Here is a 22,030-nt window from a genome sequence, read left to right on the forward strand (position 1 = left end):
ACAATTTTTTGTAACTATATAATAAGAAAACATCCAAACATTAAAGTGTCATCTTACCATTTGTCCCCCAGCTCTACTACATGAGCTTATTTTCAGTTTAGATGTTTCGGATGATTTTGTTATAAAGTATGGTTCATACAATTACAATCTTTTGCTTATGTAATAAAATAATCTGTAGATCATAGTGCATAGCACTGGTCTCCTACCTGTGGCTCCCCAGCTTTTGCGAAAGGACAACTCCCAGACTGTGGCTGTTTGGGCAGGCTCCGAGTTCTAGTTGCGCAACAGCTGGAGAGTCTCAGGATGAAGACCTCTGGTATATAAGATAGCTGCTACCTAATGTACTGTAGCCTTTAGGTCTTATGCACCATGCAGAATGCATACATGGAGGTTGTACAGAGACACATTGTCACGTTGGGTACATGGACCCACTGGGCCGTACCGCCTTAACGGTATGGCAGCTGGCCAACAGGACACAGGTAAAGATCTATAGTTCGTATAGGTGTACCTGTTGTTACTTCAGACAATAGCGAGGCAAGCTCGGAAGGGAGTTTGGCAGCAGGCAGACACCATGGTGTAACAGGACAGGCGTGGAACACAACACAGCACGACTCCAACTCAATACGGTAATCTACCAGCATAGCACGGGATACAGGTAGCAGGAACAGGAAACACTGGGAACTGGAAGACACTAGGAGACCATTTGCAGAGACAAACTAGGGTAACAAAAAAGAGGCTCAGGCAATACAGAGAGGGGCAGAGCTCTTCTTATAGTCCAGGGTGCTCTGGGAGTAATCAGCTCAATCTCACACCTGGCTTATTAAGGCTGGACTGAGCTCGTGAGCGCACCCTGGTGGTCACTGTGTAACAGGACGGCCGCATGTGCAGACATCTCTGGAGAGAAGGGCGTCAACCGGATGGAAGAACTTCGTGGTCAGCGACCACCGACGTTACACACCGAGTCTTGACGGCTCTATAGGCACTCCGTGTGCCAATGTATGGTGCTCTGTTGGACACTGTAAGTCGGAGAAATGCTTCTAGAGGAGAATACCTTTGTATTACTGCATCCGATGGAACATGCCACTATTTGTTTTGTTTTATTCATGTGGAATCTAACAAAGAAAACCACCATATGAAATCGGAGGCATACAGAGGTGCAGTAGGACCTCAAACTTATATGAGTACTGTATTACAGTTCTGTACAACTCGGCAGATCCAACGGTGTTCTCTTTTTCAGATTACATAGCCATAGACTCTCTACACGGCCCCCAATAATGGAGGTATTCTCCCCTAAAAGCATTACAATGGAGCATGCCATGATTTTTTTCTCTCTCAGATACTGTCGTGGAAGTCAATGGCTCAAAATATATATTAGACTGAAATTTAGATGAGTGTTCCAACAGACACTCACGCCAGGCACTTTATCCAGCATCCTAATCAGGATATTTCATACCGATATATATCGAGAGAGGAGAAATGACACACAGACGCTGCTGGTATGCTCAAAATACTCCTCTGGAGGTTTATTTCCAAACTCAACTATAATAATATCATTCAAATGGGGTGTAGACTTGAGGTTAACCAATCAGAGGCAATGTGACAATAACTCATATTCAGCCAATAGCAGACCATAAGAATATTTCAAATACATAATTTGAATTCTTCATTAAAATGCTGACATCAGGTAAAACCTTGGTTTTAACGTTACTTTATTCTTTCATGAGTTATTTACAAGTTATGGGTGACATTATGGGTGTCAGGTCCGAGCATTCCTAGATGAACGGTTTGCTGGAAAGTGGATTGGTCGTCGTGGGCCAGTTGAATGGCCCCCTAGGTCTCCCGATCTGACCGCCTTAGACTTTTATCTTTGGGCTCATCTGGAGGCAATTGTCTATGCTGTGAAGATACGAGATGTGCAGCAACTGAAACTACGGATACTGGAAGCCTGTGCTAGCATTTCTTCTGCGGTGTTGCTATCAGTGTGTGAAGAGTGGGAGAAGAGGGTTGCATTGACAATCCAACACAATGGGCAGCACTTTGAACACATTTTATAAGTGGTCAGAAACTTGTAAATAACTCATGAAAGAATAAAGTAACGTTAAAACCAAGCACACCATTGTTTTTCTTGTGAAATTCTCGATAAGTTTGATGTGTCACATGACCCTCTTCCCATTGAAAAAACTAAACTTGGATACAAAATGGCCGACTTAAAAATGGAAGCCATGGTCAACACCCAGCTTGAAAAGTTTCCCCCCTCCCATATACTAATGTGCCACAAAAAGGAAGTTAATATCACCAACCATTCCCATTTTATTTAGGTGTATCCATATGAATGGCCCACCCTGTATGTTGCAGAATCGCTGCTTTTGTGTTGCAGCTTTTTCCCATTTAATTCAATGGGAGGTGAAACCCGCAACAAATAGCAGATGTGAAAAATCGCAACTCATAAAAAAAAAAAATCATCATACTTACCCAAATCTCTCTGCTCTTGCGTCCAGCCCAGCTTCCAGGGATGACATTTCATCTCATGTGATTACTGCAGCCAATAATAGGCAGCAGCGGTCACATGGGATAAAACGTGATCCCAAGAGACCAAGCTGCAGGACGTCCGAGAGATCCTTTGTCATGACTACAGGTAAGTGTAAGCTTTTTTTTTTTTGCCTGCTACCACAATTCCCTACGCCGTCCACTGCAGATATGCTGTGTACTTTTAAGCGGCATATCCACCCTGTATGAACACACCCTTAGGGAGACTTTAGGGAAATTATTCTTAATAATAGTATGTAAAATATCTCTCCTACAGAGGGAAGAATATTGTCTCTCTAGTGCCACCTGTAGGTGGCACTAGAGACTGTTTTCTTCCTTCTGGAGGAGAGCTTTTTTACATTTATGCACAATAATGCTTTTACCATGAACATATACAATGCATATATTGCAAACATATGTAATGCAATATAACTATATACAATTAATGAAATGAATTTATATCTTTTATTCAAAAGAAACACACGTTCAGATCTCTTGTTTTTAAACTGTCCATTTTTCCCTTTAACCATGCAGTTAACAAAGCAGTTATTGTTGGTATGTATGTTATTACATACATCTCATATTAAAAGTACTATACATCAAATATATATAAAAAATGTTCTATTGTGAGAAATTACATAACAAATCACTGTATTTTATTCTGCTTTCTTTGTTTGTCTATGTTACATATTGTGTTATATTCTAAAGAATTTTATGCTACGTGCGCTTTTGCTTTGTCTATGTTCCGTCAGTGATAGGCTTTAAAACTAACAAAGGCTTTGCCTTAAGATAAACTCATTTCCCCTTATAAAAGTTTGAGGCTCAGAGGTCATTACATCATTGGCCTCTTTCCTCTGATCATATGTATGTAGAATTTTTCTCAATACTTTTCATTTACCTGGACCTGGATTCTGTTCAGCACCGAGAGGGTTATATCTCGCTCCACGATTTTTGCTGGCCACAGGTGTTTTTAGTATTATCCCGCCCCAATCACTGACGGGGGATATAGACGAGACAGGCACACATGGCTATTGTATTTTTGCCATGAATAATAACACTGTTGGTGTTCGAAACGCGTAGGCTCGGGCATTTGCCCGCATTACAACCACCTTGACACTGCGTCTCCTTTCAATTTTAAAGTGATTTTTGTACCAATAAAAGTGGGAACGGAGTATCCCTTTTATCCTTACACAGCGCTGGATCATTTCTCTTTTTACTCCTACATTACCCACCGTGGGCCGTCGCGGGGATCCGAGCGAGGTTCGTGTTTGAGACGCAGGATTGGTGAGCTGGAGGTTTCCTCCTTTTTCTCTTTTTTCTCCTTTTTTTTACATTCCTATGGACTGAGACTGTATTACAGAAGTCCCACAACATCTAAAAAGAAGTTATTAGAGAATTTCCCACAAGCGACAAGAACTTTGATTTATTTATTTCTTCTTCTTTGAAAACTTGAACACTGTGGGAGTTTCATGTCATATATTAAGATTAACCATGTCCACTCTCAATTAAAGCCAAGAGGAGTTTATATAATGCAGTGTCAGTGTCATGACCACTTTAGGGCGTAATTAAAGGAGACTTTGTTTTGCCGTGACAGTAATTTTCCTCTTGTCATGGATTTTCCTGTATATCTTCATGTATTTCAGCTCTTAAAGTAACAGTCATTATGTTTTTCAGTCATACAGCTGATAACATGATTTTACCAGATGTGAAATTACACTTGACTTTTCCCATGGCACATGCCTGAAATGTGTCTTTTTAAGATGTGATTACATAAAAACAAACTTTTCCTCTTGTAATTCTCCCATGCTGTATTTGAGCAATGTGTAATAAAGAAAAGCTGATAAGGCATATCATTTACCATGCTGTCACTGAACTGTGCGCTCTGTAATCTGCCAACATAAACATTTTATAGTATTTTGGGTGACAGGCATGCAGAGTATCATTCTGTTCTTGGAAATTAGGACAAATTAAATAAAATACATTTGTTCCATGTTTCCTTTTTATTAACATTTGGTATTATTTTATTGCTGGTATTTTTATGCAAAAATTGAGCTTTATTACTGTCAAATTAATTTAGTTTGGTATCATTGGTTCTTGGATTATTAAAGATTCTGGACTGTCAAAAAACTTAGACGTGAGTAAATATTAGTTTTGGAGATTCTCCAGGAAGCTTAATGAAATGCAGTGTGGAGCCTGAAATAAAAAGCACTACTATCTCTTTATAGGTTAAAGTCAGTTGTCCAAATGTGGAAAATGGGTCTGCTTTTTTTTTTCTTTTTTTTTTTTTACGAAGAAACAGCACCACTCTTATCAATAGGCTGCTTCTGGTATTACACCTCAGCCCAATTCAAGCGAAAGGTTGAGCTGCATTACCAGTCATATAATATACTTAGAAATTATTTTGCTATTTTACTTCTGATACCTCCTGCATTGCTTCATTTTCAGGATTTTTACCTAGCTAGTTTACAGAAGAGCAGCACAATAAGCATAAGCAATTACCAACCAGATATAGACCATCACTTCTCCCCCCTCATAACACCCCCTAATTTTTCATTTTAACCTCTCCATAATTGTTGTACCGTTGGTGTGCTGTATGCAGAAGATTTTGGTTTTTCATCTGTGACATGAGGTGAGCACACAGATAGCACTGTCAAATTAAAACATTAATTTTGGAGCTCTTTATTTTCATCTGTGACATGGACAGAGTGCACTACCAAATAAACATTTAGTGTAATTTTGTTGCTTTACCCACAGATTCCAAGAATGTGAGAACCTTTTTTCCCCTTTTTCAGTCAGAGAGCTGGCTGTACATGAGTGAGTTGTTCATGTTCACCTTAGGCCACAGATTGGTTAAGGACAGATTTGATAAACCCACACATCCCTGGGGCTTAGCACTGCAGAGGCATCTGTTTAGTAAGCAAATCCTCAAAGACTACAGAAAAACAAATATGGCAAAAAAACAAACAAACAAACAAACACCAAAACACACATATATATATTGTTCACATTTCACCGGTCCGTTTTTTCACTGCATATAAAAATGGACAGATAGATACACTGAAATGCTGGCAAAGCAAAATTGTAACGCTTTGCTTATGTCTAGCACACACCTCGTCTATGCAGACAAATCTTGGACATGATACTTGTCCTGAGTATATAAGTTCAGTGTTTGGGGACCGGATTGAAATATTGAGTATACAACACAGTTTAAACAATACATTTGCTGATCAAATAATTTTTCTACCCTGAGTTTATATCAAAATGCACTGTTAGAGCAGGATTTTTGTTTCTTAGCGATATCACATCATCTTCATCATTGCTTATAATAATTTACAGTACTGTGCAAAAGTAAAGCAAGGAAACAGTGCAGCATATTAAAGACACATCATGCTTAGTTCCCTTTGAAATCTCAAGATGTCCAGCAGTGCCATCAGCTCAGAACTGGCACAAACCAGTGGGACACAGGGACACCCATATACTGTTCGGAAAGCAACGACCCCAAACCTACAGCCAGTGTCATTAACAACTATCTTCAGAGTAAAGAAAAATAAGGAGCCCTGGAAGTGATGATATATGGCCCCCAAAGTGCCCTGATCTCAACATTATCGAGTCTGTGTGGGATTACATGAAGAGACAGAAGGATTTGAGGAAGATCTGTGGTTAGTTTTCCAAGATGTTTGGAACAACCTCCCTGCCGAGTTCCTTCAAGAACTGTGTGAAAGTATACCTAGAAGAAGTGATGCTGTTCTGAAGGCAAAGGGTGGTCACGCCAAATATTCATTTGACTTAGATTTCTCTTCTGTTCATTCACTTTGTATTTTGTTAATTGATAAAAAAAAAATATTAACACTTCCATTTTTGCTTTGCAGTGTTTTTCCACAAATGCATAAAACTTTTACACAGTACTGTAGATTTCTTAGGCATCCTTATAGCTGAAAGAATACAAAATGTGACACATTTTTTTATTCATATTGAGACATAATTCTAGCACGCATGACCTGTGCCACATCTATTAACTGTTTAAGACACTTTTTGCACTTATCTGACAAGGAGCGTGGCTTGGTCAAAAGTGTAGTCTAGATGGAAGGAGTTGGCTTAAATGCACCTACTTGCTTCAAATTGTGCCAAAAATTGGCACTCAAAACTGGCGCAAACTAAACCAAGTAAGAGGTGGTATGGAAGACAAAAGTGTCTAACCTGTCTACATGCGCCACAGTGATGAATTTGGAGCATCTTCTGACTGCCTAGTCTTCTAAATCAGACCGCATTAGTAAATCTGCGCCGTTAAATTTAGCAAACTACATATGAGGTTACAAAGTCCATTCGACGGGACGATTCCAGTTAACAATTGTGTTACAATCTACCGCCATTGACTGTCTACCGCCAGTAAGTCTTAGACAAAAGGAATTTTATATAAAGTGCATTGAAATGAGGAAAAAACACTGAAAGCATCGGTACCGGAGGTTCCATTCAAACGCAAATACATTCAGCAAGTGAAGCTATAGTTAGGCATGTCTGCCGCTAATGGATTTTAAATAACAAGGAAGAAAACCTTGCTTTTGCTACACCTAGGCGTGCAGATGTTTCCAGCACATATATTTGTTGTTTTTCTAACACAGCAGAGGAGGGAAGGTTATTTGCATTTCTAGTCTACAGCCTTTAACTGAAATGACATATGTGCAGTACTTCAGCAGGCAGATGTCAAGACTAAATTATAGCCCAGGAATGCTATCAATTGAGAGCTCTGAAATATCTGTCGTAACTGTTCACCCTGCAATGCTCAGACAAGGAGATGTTTTAAATAAAAACATATTGCTTTAGCATCTCGCAGTTAACTCTTGCAGTGATGCCAGACGAGGAATGTGTAAGTGATAACGCGTAAAACCCGTCCATGGCTCTATCTGATAAAAAGAATTCTACTAATTCAACCGATCAGTCATCTTATTATATATTTATATATATATATATATATATATATATATATATATATATATATATATATATATATATATACATATATCCTATATGGACAAAAGTATTGTGACATATCTCTTGTTCATTGAATTCCAGTGTTTCATTCGGTCCCATTGCCTCAGGTGTATGCAATCGAGAACCTCGCCATGCAGTCGCCTTTACAGACATTTGTGAAAGAATAGCTCATTCTAAAGAGCTCACTGACTTCCGGCGTGGTACTGTAATAGGATGCAACTGTTCGTGAAATCTTTTTCCCTACTAGATATTCCACGATCAACCGTAAGTGATGTTATTGCAAAGTGGTAGCATTTAGGTATCACAGCAACTCAGTAACGAAGTGGTAGACGACATAAACAAGTGCTGAGGCACAGAGTGCATAAAAGTCAATAACTGCAGAGTTCCAAACCTCCTCTGGCATTAACGTCGGCACAAAAACTGTGCGCCGGGAGCTTCACGTCATAGCTTCCTTGGCCGAGCAGCTGCCTGCCAGCCTCACATCACCAAGCACAAGGCCAAGCGTGGTATGGAGTGGACTCTGGAGCAGTGGAAATGTGTTCTGTGGAATGATGAATCACGCTTCTCTATCTGGCAGTCTGATGGACAAGTCTAGGTTTTGCGAATGCCAGGAGAACGTCACCTGCCTGTCTGCATTGTGCCAACTGTAAAGTTTGGTGGAGGAGGTTGATAATGCTATGGGGATGTTTTTCAGGGGTTGGCCTAGGCCCCTTAGTTCCAGTGAAGGAAAATCTTAATGCTTCAGCATACCAAGACAATTGTAGCTTCTAACTTTGTGGGAACAGTTTGAGGTTCGGCCATTTTCTGTTCCAGAATGACATTGCACTAGTGCACAAAGCAAAGTCCATAAAGTCTTGGTTGGGTGAGTTTTGTTGCCCTCTCGCCCAACATCAGTGTGTGACCTCACAAATTCTCTTCTAAATAAATGGGCAAAAATTTCCGCAGACACATTCGAAAATCTTATAGAAAGACTTCCCAGAAGAGTGGAAGCTGTTTTAGCTGCAAAGGGGAGACCAACACCATATTAATTGCTATGGATTTAGAAGGAGATGTCATAAAAGCTCCTGTAGGTATAATGTGTAGGTGTCCCAAAATTTTTGTCTATATAGTGTATCTACAAATATATGTAAGTGTATTTATAATTAATGTTTGAAACGTACCTAAAGTATGTAATTTTGAGATTTTTCTATATACTTTCTTATATACTTTAAAGAGGCTCTGTCACCAGATTATAAATGCCCTATCTCCTACATAATCTGATGGGCGCTGTAATGTAGATAACAACAGTGGTTTTTATTTTGAAAAACGTTCATTTTTGAGCAAGTTATGAGCAATATTAGATTTATGCTAATTTGTTTCTTAATAGACAACTGGGCGTGTTTTTACTTTTGACCAACTGGGCGTTGTGAAGAGAAGTGTATGAGGCTGACCAATCAGTGACCAATCAGCGTCAAACACTTCTCATTGTTCCAGCCCATTGTTACAGCGTGATTGTGCAGTGAAAGAAGTTGGGCCGGAACAATGAGAAGTGTATGATGCTGATTGGTCACTGATTGGTCAGCGTCATACACTCCTCTGTACAACGCCCAGTTGGTAAAAAGTAAAAACATGCCGAGTTGTCTATTAAGAAAGTCATTAGCATAAATCTAAAATTGCTCATAACTCCGTCAAAAATGATCGGTTTTCAAAATAAAAACCACTGCTGTTATCTACATTACAGCGCCGATCATATTATGTAGGAGATAGGGCACTTATAATCTGGTGACAGAGCCTCTTTAAATTGCTTTGCACATATTTTTGTATAAACCTTGGCTGCCTATTATCGCCACTAGGGAGCCAATCTGTATGCACCTCAAATCCAATAGCATTCTAAGCCCTCTTTCATTGAATCTCCACTTATTGATGACAATGTCAGATGGCATCCGCTACTTGGGTGGACAACAGTTTGAGTGGATCCTGTTTGGTAGGCTACTGGCAAGCCGCTAGTCCCTAGTGACCTAGTAATGCAGTGTCTTAAGTGGTTTAGTGTCCTATCCCTAGTGACATTTACCTGTTCCACAGGTCCATGCATGTCTATCTGCTTTGGGATGACTTTCTCTTCCTCTGATAAGTATTTCTATGTAATCAATCACAGGTACCTCAAGCCATGAATAAGAACGCAGGCAGCGTTCGAAACGCGTAGGCTATCTACCTTCACTCTATCTTTTCAGCATTGCAGGACATCATAATTATTATGCTACCGATTAAAACTTAGAAAAATATTCTTTTTAAGCACCATAGCGCTGGATCCATCCCCCGTCTCTTCCAAAAACAATCAGCCAGTCGTGTATCGTCACGAGGACCCGTGCGCAAGGACTACAAAACACAAGTCCAGTCAAAAGGTGAGCTGGAGGCATCTTTCTAGTTTCTGTTTGTTTCTAATCAATCACAGGCTTATTGCAAGAAGCTTTGCCGTCCTTGTGTAAAGTGTGGGGTATAAATGTTGCTTTAAATGCTACTGTATTTTCGGGCCTGTAGTGGTATTGTACTTCTTTTATGTGATGATTTCTGCACTGTGCCTTTAACTGTGCCATTGTCTGTTGTTATCTGATTCTTTCCACCTAGTTGGCGCTCCAGGAATGTGCTCAGTCCGACCACTCTAATGTTGTTTGTGTTATGTGGCCAGTCCGGCCTGTGTATGTTATGTTGCACTGTAACATTTATATTGTTTGCTGGTATGGCAATGGATAGTTGGGTTGCTGGCTTTTAAACTGTAGGCACCAGGATGTACATACCGGACATGATTTTGGCTGCATTTGCCACGCTATATCAGGGTGACGATGTGCAGCGTGGTGACGTCCCGTTGCAACGGTGGGAGCAGCATCTAATGTATACAACGCTGGTGCTTCAGCCAGTCCAGTGTTCAGTTTTGATTGGAAGAGCAGAGTGACCTGGGCTGTTTTCTATGCTAGAGACAAAAAAGAGAGAGAGTTGAGTAAGCTGCTGTACACACTGTGAGAAGTGGTTGGAGAGATGACGGAGCATTGTTGGGGCTGTGGCAGAGGTGCTGGAGCAGATTGCAGCTGTAGGCACAAGTTTACCTGCAGCTGGTGTCCGATCGGGTGAGCAGTAGTAGTTGCCTGTTTACAAGCAGCAAGTAAGCCTGTCAGCCGTTATATGGCCTACTAGGTCTGAATTGCCAGACTGAACTTCTGCATCACTGGGCACTCTAGGTCCTGTCTATGACAGTACGACATGTCAGCCAGTCATTATACAAGCCGGCCTCAGCCATGTCTAAAACTTGTGCCTCCCACATTAGGAAGATCTGCGTTATCGGTGACTGTGTGCACCATTGGCTCCAGTCCGAAGATAAATTTACATTGTTGCAAGAACTCCTGTTTTGTACCATCTTTGCCATAACATTTCTTTGAGGGCCATCTAGGCGGCACCTTACACCGTACCATCAGTGCGGGAAAGAGGGAACATGTTAGCTATTGGATGCCAATCACAACAAGTGTGGGGGTGCTGCAACTATGACAGAGACAGCACCTGTTTCTAGCAAACTTAGATTCTAGGTCATTCAGATTCTCCTCTTGAAGGATGTGATCAAAGTCATCTCTCTCTTTATAGTTTATGAAAATGCTACTCTACATAATTTTCATAGGACAAACTGAGATAAAAAGGAGATGCTAAGAATTCTATATACTGTATCTATAAACTATTAACATGCGCAACAGAAGCCAGATTCCTAGAAACACTAATCAATTCTTATTGTTGTTCTCCACCTTTATACTTTGCTGGTATGAAGGTGCTGCCTACTCCATTATTATTATGGCTGTCATTGTCATCTTCATCATTACTGCCAACTGTTAGGCAAGAAAACACCAGAACACCTCATTGTTATACATCTGGCCTTGTTAATAGCTTCCATACTGCTGTAATTGCCATGTTATCTACAAGAGTTACAGTCTTAAACATGGATTTTGTGCTACAGGTTCACACTACTATGCCATAACAAGTCAGTAAAGACAGACTGTAGACTAAGGTCACTAATGGAGGCTTTATGTTTGACATAGATATATTGCTAATGTCATGTTGTCACTTGTTACTTGTATTATCACCACATATAATGTGAAAAAAATATATTTAGTTAAATCTGCAGAGGTATGATCAATACAGTTCATCATTCTAGAAAGCCATCGAAAATAAACTCAGCAGACTAAAACTATTTTTGCAGCCACTGTCTTAAAGTGGCTATTCAGTTTAGAAAAAGACGGCATAGGGGTGACCTAATTACAGTGTATAAATATATATTCGGACAGTACAGAGATCTTTTTAATGATCTTCTTACATCTAGGCCTGTAACAAGGACAAGGAGGCATCCTGTACGTCTAGAGGTCTGGAGAAGGGTACAAAAAAAATTCTGCTCCACCAAACTAAGTAATCAGGAGGGCTGTCACGTCCAATGGGATTGTGGGTTTGACTGGGCTACTCTGCCGGAATGGAGTAGCTGCTGGCCAGAAAGGAGTTAGGCACAGATAGATGGTACCTTTGTGGCAGCTGGATACAGGCAGATAGCAGATACTGAATACAAGCTGGTGCTGGATTACTAAAAGCAGGCTGGTGCCGGATTACTTGTAGAAGGCTGGTGCCTGATTACTGGAAGCAGGCTGGTTCCGGATTACTGGAAGCAGGCTACCACTAGGTTAGTACAACTTTGCTCAGGCACTGGGATACAGGGTAGACTTCCTTTCGTGCACCCTACGGACAGATCGTGCCCTGCCTCACACAGCGCTACAGAACCCCCCCCTTACACCCCCTCTTCTTATGTTTAGAACGTAGGAGGAAATTTTTGATGAGAGCAGGATCATCAATGTTCCCAGGATCTCTCCTCAGGACCAAAACCTTTCCAGTCCACAAAGAAAGGTCCTCCCTCCAACTTTCTTGGTATCCAGAATCTCTTTGACTTCAAAGACATCAGCCAAACCTCTAGGAGGATTAGTAGAATCGAGAGATTGCTGTAACGGTTGAGGACCACAGGTTTCAGAGAGACACATAAATGGAAATGGGAATTTTGAGAGTAAGAGTCAAACATAGCTTGTATGACATAGGATTGATTTGTTGCAAGATTTCAAATGGACAAAGAAACCTAGGAGCACATTTGTTGGAGGGAATTTTTAGGCGAATATTTTTAGAAGATAACCAAACCTTAACTCTGGGAAGCAGCTGGGGAGGCCTTCTTTTCTTATCAGCGTACTTCTTGCAATTCAGCACCTGCAGGATCACAGACTTGTTGTGTGTCCAGATCTGGGCAAAACTTTCGTAAGAAACATTAGTTGCAGGAACTTGATATGTAGCAGGCACCAGAAGAGGGACACGAGGATGTTACTATGAAAACTATGAAAAATGGAGAAGTAGCAGTAGATTCACTTGTGTGATTATTATATGACAATTCAGCCCACGGAAGGAGATGTACCGAGTTGTCATGTTGAGCAGATATAAAATGACAAAGATAATTTTAAAGCACTTGGTTAATTCGTTCAACTTGACCAATGGATTGCGGATGGTGCGCAGACAAAAAGTCCAATTTCATGTCCCGAAATTTGCACTCGGCTCTCCAGAATAAGGATGTGAATTGGACGCCCAGATCACACACAATATGGAGAGGCAATCCATGCAGACGAAAGACATGTTGACCAAATAGACTTTCCAGGTGAGGAGCCGAGAGGAGGCTGGACAGAGGAACAAAATTTGCCATTTTGGAGAAACGGTCAAAAATAACCCAAACAGTGGTGCAACTGTCAGAGGAAGGAAGATCTGTAATAAAATCCATGGCAATGTGTTGCCAGGGGCTGTTCGGAACTGGCAGTGGTTGGAGTAGGCTCGCAGACTTAGAATAAGTTATTTTATTTTGGGCACACTTGGTAAAAGAGGAGACTTAGTCCAAAACATCTTTGGTATGGTCCACCAATAATGACAAGGGATACAGTCCCGAGTTTTACGTATGCCCGAGTGACCTGTCAACTTGGGGTTTTGACCCCAGGCAAGAATTCATCCTCTGTCTGTAGGACAAACAAAAATTTTCCCAGGAGGAATGTCTTTCATCTGCAGAGGGTTGACAGGAGTGAAACACGAGGGGTCAATGATATGCTGTGGATCCTCTTCCTCAAAGAAACAAGATAAAGCGTCAGCTTTGATATTTTTGTCAGCTGGATGTAAATGGAGTTGGAAATTGAATCTGGTGAAGAAAAGTAACCATCTGACTTGACGTGGGTTCAGACGTTGTTCTGACTGTAAGTAGGTGAGGTTCTTGTGATCAGTGTAGATGACTACTGGATGACCTTCTAACAAATGTCTCCACTCCTCAAGGGCCAATTTGATGGCTAAAAGTTCATGATCCCCAATGGAACAGTACCTTTCTGCTGCAGAGAAGAGTTTAGAGAAGAAGCCACAGGGAACATATTTTCCTTTAGAGTCTCTCTGAAAGAGAAGTGCTCCAGCACCAACAGAAGACACATCAACCTCCAATGAGAATTTTCAGTTAACATCTGGATGATAAAGAACAGAGGCAGAAGTAAAATACCTTTAAAGTTCTGTGAATGCAGATTCTGCTATAGGGGTCCAACTTTTTGTATTCACCCCCTTTTTGGTGAGAGCAGTAATGAGAGCAGTATGTGATGAGAAGTTAGGGATGAACTGACAATAGAAATTTGCAAATCCTAGGAACTTCTGTTATAGACCTTGAGGACAAGGCCAATCTAGGACAGACTTTACTTTTTCTGGATCCATCTGGAGTCCATGATAAGAAATTATATACTCCAGGAAGGGCAAGGATTTATTTTCAAACACACACTTTTACAGTTTGGCGTAGAGGTGGTTCCCCCTTAACCTTGACAGAATTTGGCGAGCATGCTTCCGGTGTGTCATCATATCAGACGAGTAGATCAAGATATCGTTCAGAAACACCACCACACAGGCATGCAATAGATCTCGGAATATGTCATTGACAAATTCCTGGAACACAGCTGGAGCATAACATAATCCATCATGAGATACAGAAACAGTGGGAGGGTTCCTCCAGCTCACCTTATCACGGATATGTTGTGTCGTTCGCGCACGGGTCCTCGTGTCGGTACACGTATAAGCATAGACAGAAAAGTAAGGATTGAATCCAGCGCTGAGTCCTTTTGGGTCTGTTAAAATAGGAAGCTTCGTCCAAGTTTTATTTTCAACAAAGTTAAAAACAGCAAAAATAGTGGGTATGGGTATTTCCAAAGTGCAATAGAGGGTTTAGCAGTGTGAGCGGTGCCTACGCATTTCTGACGCCAACTGCGTCCTTAGTCATGGCTTCTGATGACTATTTTTGCTGTTTTTAACTTCGTTGAAAATAAAACTTGGAAGAAGCTTCCTATTTTAACAGACCCAAAAGGACTCAGCGCTGGATTCAATCCTTACTTTTCTGTCCATCATGAGATACTCATAGTGACCGTCTCTGGTGTTGAATATGGTTTTCCACTTGTTACCTTTACGGATACGGATCATGTTATAAGCCCCACGTAGATCCAGCTTTGTGAAAATCTTGGCTCCACTAATTCTGCCGGAGAGTTCGGAGATCAGCAGTAAGGGGTACTTGTTCTTAACAGTATATTTTGTTCAAACCCTGATAGTCGATGCAAGGCCAGAGGGACCCAATGAAGAAAAATCTGGCTCCGGCTGGTAAAGTTGATTTCCTGATGAACCCCCGCTCGAGGTTCTCCTTAACATACTCATAGAATTTCCCCAGAATTCCAGTCAAGGAATGGAGCATGTTTGCGAAGTCAGGGTAGTCCCAGCAGGACTGGATTAATAGCCTCAGGTAGAACATAGAAAGCTATCTGTTTTCTGTGTAGAGCGCCCACTTGTAATCTCAATGGTTCAGTGATGGAGATAATTGGATCTGGCAATTCACAGAAGCCACAGCTAGAGGTTTCTTTAGTGGAGTCGCGGGTAAATGGAGACGGTCTTTTAAGGCCTAGTGTCTGAAGTTCCCGGCCGCTCCAGAATCCAGGAAGGCTGAGACCGAATGAAATGCTTAACCAGTGAAGATAGAGACTGTAATTGAGAGTCTAGGAGAGAATTTTGCAGAGGGCTTTGATTCATCTAGGGTAGTCTCTCCTATCAACCCTTGCTGCGCGAGTTTCCCAGCTTGTGATGAAAATGAGGCACAAAATGACCCTTTCTCCCAAAGTACATATACAGGTTAGCAGTACGTCTGTGCAGCCGCTCTTGGTCCGATAGTCTGACCCAGTCAACCTGCATAGGATCTTTGAAGGTAGTAGCCGAAGAAGGTAGCAGGGGGTCTTTGCAAATTAGACGCAAGTCTAGAATACTTTTTCTCTCGAAGGACTTCTTGAGAGCGTTCCCAGAACCTCAAGTCTATGCGGGTAGCCAACAGAATTAGGGAATCCAGAGTACAGGGGAGATCACGTCTCTAGAGTGAAGCACGGTGGTGGCAGCATCATGCTGTGGGGGTGTTTATTAGCGGCTAAGACAGGGAGACTGGTCAGGGTTGAGGGAAACATGAATGGAGCAAACTACAGAGATATTCGTAATGAAAACCTGATCCAGATTGCTCTGAACCTCAGACTGGGCCGAAGGCTCACCTTTAAACAAGACAATGACCCAAAGCACACAGCCAAGACAACACAGGAGTGGCTTAGGGACAACTCTGTGAATGTCCTTGAGGGGCCCAGCCAGAGCCCAGACTTGAATCCAGTCGAATATCTCTGGAGAGACCTGAAAATGTCGGTCCACCGACAGTCCGCATCCAACCTCACAGAGCTTGAGAGGATCTGCAGAGAAGAATGACAGAACATCCCCAAATCCAGGTGTGCAAGCCTTGTGTCATCATACACAAGAAGACTAGAGGCTGTTATCGCTGCCAAAGTTGCTTCAACTAAGTACTAAGTAAAGGGTCTGAATACTTATGTCAATGCTATATGTTCGTTTTTCCTTTTCAATAAATTAGCAGAGACTACTAACATTCTATTTTCACTTTGTCATTATGGGCTATTGAGTGCAGAATGATGGGGAATATTTTTATTTTTATTTTAGCACAAGGCCTCAACATAACAAAATATAATTTTTTTTAAAAGGGTCTAAAGACTTTCCGAATGCATTGCATGTAGATGATATTCGACGTCTGCTAGTGCTAAATTGTGGGGAACGCAGGAATTTAAGGAGACGATAAGTAATCCACTAGTGTATAAATTTATACTAGAAAGACAGATTCTTTCTGGTGATAAGCGTCGTGCAGGGATTTTTGTTGTGTACTTCCCTGCCGGACCTATACCGATTTCATATGTAAATTTTGGCTGAGTATGTGCTTCATTGTAATAGATGTCATATTCTAGTATTGGCTATTCATATTGTTGTGGGTTTTTTATATTTATCTTATATATTTTCACGTTGGGTACATGGACCCACTGGGCCGTACTGCTTTGACAGCATGGCAGCTGGCCAACAGGGCGCAGGTCACAGTCTATAGCTCGTATAGTGTACCTGTGGCAGCTCGGACAGTAGCAAGACAGGCTCGGCTGGGACTAGGCAGCAGGTAGACGTCAGGGGTGGTGTAGCAGGAAAGGCGTGGTATACAGCACAGCACAACTACAGCTCAGCACGGCACTTGACCAGGATAGCACAGGATACAGGTTACAGGATACAGGTGCAGGAACGGGGAACACTGGGAACTGGGAAACACTAGGAGACCATTTGCTTAGACAAACATTGGGTACGACAACAACGCTCAGGCATGGGGGGAAGGGGCTGGAAGGACCTCTCTTCAGGACCAAACCACTTCCAATCCACCAAATAAAAAGTTCTTCCTCTTACCCTATTGGTGTCCAAGATCTCCTTAACCTCGAAGGTGTCTAAAGGGCCGCTGGAGGCAACCGCAGGGCTAGGAGTCTATGTATAGCAGTTCAGAACCACCAGCTTCAGGAGGGAGACATGGAAGGAGTTGGGGATCTTGAGGGTAGGAGGCAGCCGGAGCATGTAGGCAACATGGTTGATCTGCTGTAGGATCTCGAAGGGTCTGATAAACCTGGGAGCAAATTTGTTTGATGGCACCCTCAGTCGGATATTCCTAGAGGACAGCCAGACCTTCGTGCCAGGGAGAAATTGAGGAGGTTCTCTTCTCCTTGTGTCTGCCTTCTGTTTCATGCGGTCGACTGCCAGTAGGATGGAGGATCGAGTCTGCTTCCAGTCCCTAAAAGCAGTGTCAGCTGCTGGTACCTCGGACGAATCAGGCATCGGGAGAGGAATTTGTGGGTGTTGGCCGTAGACAATAAACAATGGTGTATTCCTTGTGGACTCGCTGGTGTGATTATTATATGAGAATTCAGCCCACGGAAGCAGCTGCACCCAGTCATCATGCTGCTTGGAGATGAAGTGGCGTAGGTAGTTCTCCAAGATCTGATTGATCCTCTCGACCTGACCATTGAACTGAGGATGGTAGACTGAGGAAAAGTCCAACTTCACACCGAGGAGTTCGCAGAGGGCTCTCCAGAACTTCGAGGTGAACTGAATCCCCCGATCAGACACAATATGCCGCGGCAAGCCGTGCAGGCAGAAGATGTGTTGGATAAAAAGGTTGGCCAGTTGAGGAGCAGAAGGAAGACCGGTCAGCGGAACGAAGTGGATCATTTTCAAAAATCGATCCACCACCACCCAGACAGTACTGCATCCAGCAGAGAGAGGCAGGTCAGTAATAAAGTCGATAGCTATATGCTGCCAGGGAGCATTGGGCACAGGCAGTGGCTGGAGCAGACCAGCCGCTCTGGAGTGAGCGTCCTTGTTAACTGCACATACTGAGCAAGAAGAAACAAAGTCCATAATGTCTTTGGGCAGCGTGGGCCACCAGAAATAATGGGCAATCAGGTCTCGGGTCTGACGGGTACCCACGTGTCCTGACAGTCTAGAGCAGTGTCCCAAGCGGAGGATCCTCCCTCTGTCAGCCAGGCGCACAAAGATCCTCCCTGGAGGCATGTCCCTAACATTGACAGAGACAATGCAAGACAGATCAATAATATTCTGTGGAATCTCCATGATGTCCTCTGTCTCGAATCACCTGGACAAAGCATCGGCCCTCACATTCTTGTCGGCCGGGCAATAATGGAGCTCAAACTGGAAACTGGTAAAGAACAGCGACCACCTAGCCTGACGAGGGTACAGCCGTTGGGCCGTCTGGAGATAGGTGAGATTCTTGTGGTCCGTAAAAATCAGGATGGAATGAGCTGCGCCCTCTAGTAGATGTCTCCACTCCTCCAGGGCCAATTTGATGGCCAGTAACTCCCGATCCCCAATCTGCAGAAGAGAAGAGCTTAGAGAAATATCCACATACCATTGACTTGCCCTTGGAACCTCTCTGGAACAGGAGTGAACCAGCACCAACAGAGGAGGCGTCCACCTCCAACGAGAACTGTCGAGAAACATCTGGATGATGGAGGATAGAGGCTGACGTGAAGGCACTCTTCAGGCTATTGAATGCGGACTCTGCCTCAGGAGTCCACACCTTGACGTTCATGCCCTTCTTGGTGAGGTTAGAGATAGGAAATGTCATTGAGGAGAAGTTTGGAATGAACTGTCTGTAAAAATTGGCGAATCCCAGAAAGTTCTGTATGGCCCTCAATCCTTGAGGGCTTGGCCATTCCAGGACGGACTTTAACTTTTCAGGATCCATCTTGAGACCTTGATTGGAGACGATGTAGCCCAGGAATGGTAGAGCATCTTTCTCAAACACGCACTTCTCCAACTTGGCGTACAGACGATTCTCCCTTAACTGCAGAAAAACTTGACGGACATGTTTCTGATGAGTCATAGGATCTGGAGAAAAAAATCAAGATGTCATCAAGATAGACTACTACACAAACATAGAGGAGGTCACGGAAGATGTCATTAACAAACTCCTGGAAGACTACGGGAGCATTACACAGGCCGAAGGGCATTACTAGATATTCATAGTGTCCGTCACGGGTGTTAAATGCAGTCTTCCATTCATCACCCCGGCGAATCCGGATTAGGTTGTAAGCCCCACGCAGGTCTAGTTTGGAAAAAATCTTGGCACCACGTATATAATCAAACAGCTCTGAGATTAATGGCAACGGATACTTATTTTTCACCGTGATCTGGTTGAGACCCGGTAGTCGATACAAGGACGCAGAGAACCATCCTTCTTTTGGCGAAGTAGAATCCGGCTCCTGCCGGGGAGGAAAACTTCCATATGAAGCCCCTCTCCAAGTTCTCTTTGACATAGGCAGACATGGACAGAGTCTCTGGCAAGGAGAGAGGATATACCCTACCACAGGGAAGGGATGCACCAGGTATCAGCTCGATAGGACAGTCATACGCACGGTGCGGGGGCAGTGTCTCTGCCTCCCTCTTGCTGAAGATGTCCGATAATGACCAGGCAATCCTGCCAATGACCGAGGCAGAAGAGGCTGAGCCGAACTAATCTGTACCAAGCAACGGTTTTGACACTCGGGGCCCCACTGGAGAACCTCTACAGAGTTCCAGTCTAGGACTGGGGCATGTAGTCGGAGCCAAGGCAGGCCAAGCAGCACAGTGTTAACGGCCTTGGACAAGACAAAGAACGAGAGAAGCTCGGAGTGGAGAGCTCCTACTTGGAGCCTCAGCTGCTTGGTCACAGCTATAACTGGGTCTGGCAGAGGTAGTCCATTTACAGATGCAACCACCATTGGCCTCTCCAGAGGGGTAGTGGGAAATTGGAGAAGATCCACCAGGTCTCTATGAATGAAATTAGCAGCGGATCCAGAGTCCAGATACGCAGAGAACTGATGCGTTTTCTTGCCGGACACTATGGTCACGGGGATGTACAATTTAGACGAAAGTCCTTCTTTACCCAAGGCTGTCTCTCCTACCAACCCTAGACTTCGGGACTTTTGGGGACACAGACGCACAAGATGGCCTCCGAGGCCGCAATATAAACAGAGTCCCGAAGTGCGTCTGCGTTGTCTCTCCTGGATAGATAGCTTAAACTCGTCCCTCCTCACATACTCCTTAGGAGGGTCGGCATCTGAGGACAGCAGGGGTTGCTGCAAAGTAGGGACCGGACTAGGAAGGCCTCCCTCCCGACAAGCTTCTTGGAACCGTTCTTGGATCCTTATATCAATCTGGGCGGCCAGAAGGATGAGATCATCCAGGGTAGACGGTAGATCTCGAGCGGCAAGCTCGTCCTTAATCTTAGGAGACAGTCCTTGCCAGAATGTGGCCAACAGGGCCTCATTGTTCCTCAACAATTCTCCCGCCAGGGTGTGGAAGTGGATGGCGTACTTGCACACGGAGGTGTTACCTTGGCATAGGTTCAGCAAGGAGGCCGCTGCAGATGAGACTCGTCCAGGCTCCTCAAACACTGTGCGAAATGTCCGGAGGAACCCCTGGAAGTCACGGGTCCCTGGTCCTTGTCTCTCCCAGATAGGATTCGCCCATGCAAGGGCCCTGCCAGTGAGGAGAGAGATGATGAAAGCGACCCTTGCGCCATCAGACAAAAATGCTCTTGCATACAGTCTGAAGTGGATCTGGCACTGGTTCAAAAAGCCACGACAGGTGCCTTCATCTCCATCATAGCGGTCAGGAAGTGGCATAGAAAATCAGGGATCAACAATGCCAGGAGGTGTATCCTGAGGATCAACACTGCCAGGAGGTGTAGTAGGAGGAACGGCAGCTAGCGCCTCCTGCCGACGTGCGATAATGTTCAAGGCCTGGAGGAGTTGGTCCTGTCGAGACCGGAGATCTAGCATATCCGTCTGCATCTCTTGTGACGTCATCCTGGTCTTGGATCGACCATCGGGGTCCCACTGAGCCGTACCACCTTGACGGTATGGCAGCTGGCCAACAGGGTGCAGGTCACAGTCTATATTTCGTATAGTGTACCTGTGGCAGCTCGGACAGTAGCAGGACAGGCTTGGCTGGGACTAGGCAGCAGGTAGACGTCAGGCATGGTGTAGCAGGACAGGCATGGTATACAGCACAGCACGACTACAGCTCAGCATGGCACTTGACCAGGATAGCACGGGATACAGGTTACAGGATACAGGTCCAGGAACGGGGTACACTGGGAACTGGGAAACACTAGGAGACCATTTGCTTAGACAAACTTTGGGTACGGCAACAACGCTCAGGCATGGGAGGAAGGGGCTGGGCCCTTCTTATAGTCCAGGTTTCTCATGGGACAATTTTGACATTAAACTCTGAGACTTGGCCAAGGTAAGCGGAAGTGAGCACTGGCGTCTTCTGAGGAGGAGACTGGGGCCAGCGCTCGCAGACCCATGGCTGCGGCCGTCAGGAGGTGAGTGAGCCTGTTGGCCCGTAGCCATGGACATGACATATATTCTGCTTAATCCAGCAGGTCGTATCTTGTTTGGGTGCTTATTTTTGTATACAATGTTTTTAATGTTTTCTGGTTAAAATATAATTGTGCTATTATTTGTATTGGCTGGATGTGTATTTTTATTATTTTTGCCCTACCATCTTGCTAATA

The sequence above is a fragment of the Rhinoderma darwinii genome, chromosome 5 (assembly GCF_050947455.1).
Source record: "Rhinoderma darwinii isolate aRhiDar2 chromosome 5, aRhiDar2.hap1, whole genome shotgun sequence".
Classification (NCBI taxonomy): Eukaryota; Metazoa; Chordata; class Amphibia; order Anura; family Rhinodermatidae; genus Rhinoderma; species Rhinoderma darwinii.